The following is a 4,779-nucleotide window of genomic DNA, read 5'->3' as shown; positions in this document are numbered from 1 at the left end:
GCAGGGATGGATGGATGGATGGATGGATGGATGGATGGATGGATGGATGGATGGATGGATGCAGGGATGCAGGGATGCAGGGATGGATGGATGGATGGATGCAGGGATGGATGCACAGATGGATGGATGGATGGATGGATGGATGGATGGATGGATGGATGGAAACAATACAAAGTGGAATGTAACCAGTGAAGTTACCATCACATTATCATAGCAGCAGCCATCAGTTATGACCATAGATCCTGGTGCCAGGCTGCCTGATTAAGATTGAGACTTTTCCAATTCCTTGAGCAAAGTCCGCTCTGTGCCTCATTTCCCTATGTACAAAATGGTGACAATAACAATATTATTTTATAGGCCTGTTAGAATAAATAGTCAATGCAATGACACTGGTAAGGTACTTAGAACAATAATTGGCACTTAGTACTATGTAAGTGTTAAATAAAGTGATTGAATAACCCCTGCTTGTCTTCTGTGTGCTGAGCATACCCTATACAGTTGAAAATCCAAAAGGACTAAGTGTGCTGTGACTCTTAACAGTTTTATACAGAAATGGAAAGTGAGGCTCAGAGAGGCAAGTCAGTTGCCAAGGAAGAAATGGGGTGTGGACTTTTTCCAGCTGGGAGCTGTTTCAGTTTCAGTCTCAGTTTCCCTGCTGAGACTGTGGCCACTTAAGACACCCTCTGGCAGCTTCAAAGCCCTCTGCTGAAACTCATCAGGCTGGAAGTTTTTATAAAGTGTACCCCAGCTGCCCTAGCTGGCAGATGCCACACAGTGCCTGGCCTGGCCAACCTGACCCCAGCACAGTGATTGACACTAATGAACGGGGGCCGGGCCTAGAGCCTCTGCTCATACAGTATTGGGCACACATCACTGGTTTCCAAGCCCTCCTGCATCCAGTGATTTTCCTCGCCACCCATTCAGGTCACAGGGCAGAGTTTGCACATCTTGTTAACTGAGCGGGAAGCCCTGAATCAGAGAGATTGTGTGACTTGCCCCAGTCTCGCAGAGGATCAGTGGCCTGGCCTAGCTCCCAGCTCTGGGCCTTACCTGCAATTTGTTCACCTGTAGCCCTTCCTCCCCACAGCTCTCTAGGTGTCAGGACAGTGGACCCTCCCAGGGAAGCAGAGCCCTGAAGTGTAGACAGTCAGCAGTGGACTCTGCATGTGTGTGTGTGTGTGTGTGTGTGTGTGTGTGTGTGTGTGTGTGTGTAGGGTCTCCCACAGTGTCCCCAGAAGCCCCCACATGTTATCTGTGCCCCCTGGGTCCTCTCCCTGACACACGTCCTGGTTCCAGCCTGAGTCCTCCCTCCAGCCCTACTGGTCTGAGGCTCTGCCTCATGGCTGTCCCTCCTTGTGCCCATTGGTCAGGTATGGTCGTCTTCGGAGGGCAATGGCATTTGGCATTTAGTTCCTTCCCCTTAGGAGATTCACGTCACTGACTCTTCGCCTCTGAAAAATTCTCCCAACTTGCTTCTCCCACGCAGAAGACATTTTAATTACCCCAGCTGCCATTATCTGTTCCAGCCAGCTTTGAGCCATTCCCAGATAACCCTGCGTTAATCAGCCCCAGCTGAGCCCCTGGTACATGTCATGTGTAGGTAAAAGCCTGGAGGTAAAAAAAGAATTATAATAAATTAATAGATAAGCAATCACAATTAATGCCACTTCTCAGCAATAACAGTTATATCATGGGAAAGATATTTTCATCTGTCATTCCTTAAGGCGATGTTTTCCGAGCTTCAGCTTCTACCCATTCAGACCCATGGGGTGCTAATGAATTAGTCTATTATGTTATGCTGAATGTTTCTAAAAGGTCCCTCGTTGATACTGAATTCAGTGTGTCAACATTTGGCATCAGAAATGCAACTTTTTGCCAAGTAGCAAAGATGCCCACAGTTCACTGTGTACAGCACTTAGGGTCTTGGCCCAGGGCAATTTGGACCAAAAAAAAAAAAAAATGAAGCTAAACAAAGAGGTCTCTTTACCAATACTTCATTGCCACTGCCCTCATATCACGTGGGTGGAGGCTCTCACTGCCACTAGTCCTACATCACTTTATGTCTAAGTCCAGGCTGGAGGGGACCAGGAGGAAGGTGCTCCCTGGTCCTGCTACCCATCAGACCCTCCCAGGCTGCGACTGTCTCCACTGACCCAACACTGTACCCAGAGACTGGAAGGACCAGCTTCACCAGCACCCAAGTGCCCTCAAAGACAGAGCTGCACCCTTTGGAGTCCAGTGGCTCCTGGCCTGAAGGACAGGCACAGAGTCACACGGGGGGCCCCAGGCAGGCTCCTGCCTGGGCACCTGTCAAGCCTTAGCTGTGAAGTCAGCACTGATGAGAAAAGCCTGGGCACCCTATGGAGAAGTGTGAAGAGGGCTCCCCTGGGGGGCAGAGCTCATTTCTCTTCCAAGGCCCAAACAGCTCAACTCTGACCCCAAATTTGCATATGACACCCTGCAAGACAAAACCTACCCAGCTTCCTAGAAGACTCTTTGTAGATGGTTAAAGGAAGATCTCTTGGTTCTCTTTTGAAGTAGACACCTCCCAAGTAATCAGCCAAGCCACTCCCAGCTTCTTGCCACTACAGAGCTCCCTCTGGGACAGGGTGAGGGTGGAGTGGGTTGTTTAAGTACCCCAGGGGACTACTGGGCTCGCCAGCGTTTCCTTCCACTTGGGAGGCCAAGAGTGCTCAGGACCCTCCTAGGGAAGACAGGCCCAGGCCCAGGATGAGATCCAGGGCGGACCTGCTCCACCCAGTGGTACAAGAATGGAAGGAGAACACACACACACACACACACACACACACACACACACACACGCACGCACGCACACTGGGGTTTGAACTCAGGACCTTCACAGTGACCTTCACTATACCACCAGTCTTTTTATTTTTTATTTTGAGACAAGAATTTTTTAAATCACTAAATTGCCCAAGATGGGGTTGAAATTGTGATCCTCCTGCCTTAGCCTCCTAGAGTGCTAGGATTACAGGCCTGCACACCACACCTTGAGTGTAATATTTTAAGCAGGGGAATGATACAGTAGAATTTACACTAAAGAAAACCTACTAAAGATGGCAATGTCCAGAGAGCAGGAGGATACCGTTTAATATTTACTTTATAGGGGGACTGTGAAGACTAATCCATACACTCCACATATGGGCCGAGGATCCACTTACTTTCTGCTCACTGCTGAGATTGTGGCCACTTAAGACACCCTTTGGCCATCTCCACGGAGACCCTGGTTTTGCTGAAGACCCTGCTTCCTCCTACTGCTATCTCTTCCCCATTCCAAACCCTAGGACAGAATCAGGGTGGTCCTTCTGTCCCTCTGTATCCATGGAGGGTTGATCCCAGGACCTCTATAAATGCCTAAATCTACTGATGTTCAAGTCCTTTAAGTATAAACTGGAATGGTATTTCCATATAACTAAAGCCCATCCTCCTGTATACTTTAAATCTTTTCTAAATTACTTACAATACCCAATACAAGGTAAATAATGTGTCAATCACTTCTACTGTTCTGTCTAGGGCATAGTGACAGGAGAAAAAAGTCTACATGCTCTGTTTAGACAAAAAAAAGTTTTAAAAATATTTTTGATCCAAGGTTGGTTGAGTCCCTAGAGGTGGAAGTACAGCTATAGTAGTTAACTGTGTTTGTTTGGGCAAGGTTAGGACTAGACTTTCTCATCTGGATTATGTGTACTGCAAGGCTCTCCCCTGTTCCATAAAACTTCAAAGAAGAAATCAACACAAGGCTTTCCAGAAGGAGGCTGTTAGAGGGTGCAGGAAAAGCAGGAGTTTAGCAGCAATTAGCAACATCTTAGAAACCACAGGGCACTAGCACAGTGAGAAAGATCTGCTCTGTGGGTTCCAACTTTCATCACTCATCATCTTTGCATGAGCTATTATTGACTGATCTGCAGCTGGACACTGGGATGGCAGGAGTCATGGAAAGCCAAGTACAGCCAAGGGGGTTCCCAGCCACCCCTGCAGCTCAGGATGGAGTGACAGAGTAGGGGGGCCCAAGGAAAGGACAGGTCAGGCACCAGGATAGCACGCAGTTAAGAGAGGGAAGAGTGTGGAAAAGCACAGGCACTGGATGAGGAGCTCTGACCGTTGACCTCCAGACTCAGTTTCTCTACTTGTTGAAGGAAGCCAATCTAGACTGTCAAGGTACAGTGCTACCCCAGCTCACAAACTTGATTCTTTCCATGATTGTGGCCACAAACTGTGTCCTGTGAGCACAGAATGGAATTCAGTGGTTAGGTCCAATGTGGACTTTATGGGGAAATTTGATTTAGTTCTCATCTAATTCGGTTTGCAACCAGCATGGTGGAGAGAATCGAGTTTGCGAACTGAGATACCACTGTATATATTTCAAAAAGTCAGACACATGATTCTTATGTAAATGTAGGCTGAACACATTTCAACAATGGGAGGACCCCACCCTCTTCTGGGATGGTGAAGCTGGTCACTGAGTGAGTGTGGAACTGGGTGTTCATAGTTATTGCAGATGCGTGTGGGGTGGGGGTAGCATAAGACTGCTAGGTCAGACACAAAACAGATTAATCTCCTGCAAAGCATTAAATCCACAACCTTGGGGATTATCTTTTCTGCCGGACACAAATCTGCATGTTCACCCAGAGTCTAGGCCTTTAACTGGTAGCTCAAGGCAAAGTCAAAGCCAAGTAATGTTCCCCTGGGGAGCTCAGTAATCCTGCATGGTCTGGGTAAGCAATGTTTACTTGACATGCTGAAAGAATATACTGCTCC

General features: G+C 47.8%; 1 protein-coding gene across 1 annotated transcript in view; it reads left to right on the top strand.

Moving 5' to 3' along the window:
• Grik3 (glutamate ionotropic receptor kainate type subunit 3) overlaps positions 1 to 4,779 on the top strand; it is a 209,286-nt gene that overhangs the window by 151,158 nt on the left and 53,349 nt on the right. The gene's annotated exons all lie outside the window — the stretch shown is intronic.

The sequence above is a fragment of the Octodon degus genome, unplaced genomic scaffold, assembly GCF_000260255.1.
Source record: "Octodon degus isolate 3935 unplaced genomic scaffold, OctDeg1.0 scaffold00130, whole genome shotgun sequence".
Classification (NCBI taxonomy): Eukaryota; Metazoa; Chordata; class Mammalia; order Rodentia; family Octodontidae; genus Octodon; species Octodon degus.
This window is presented reverse-complemented; position numbering and strand designations above follow the sequence as displayed.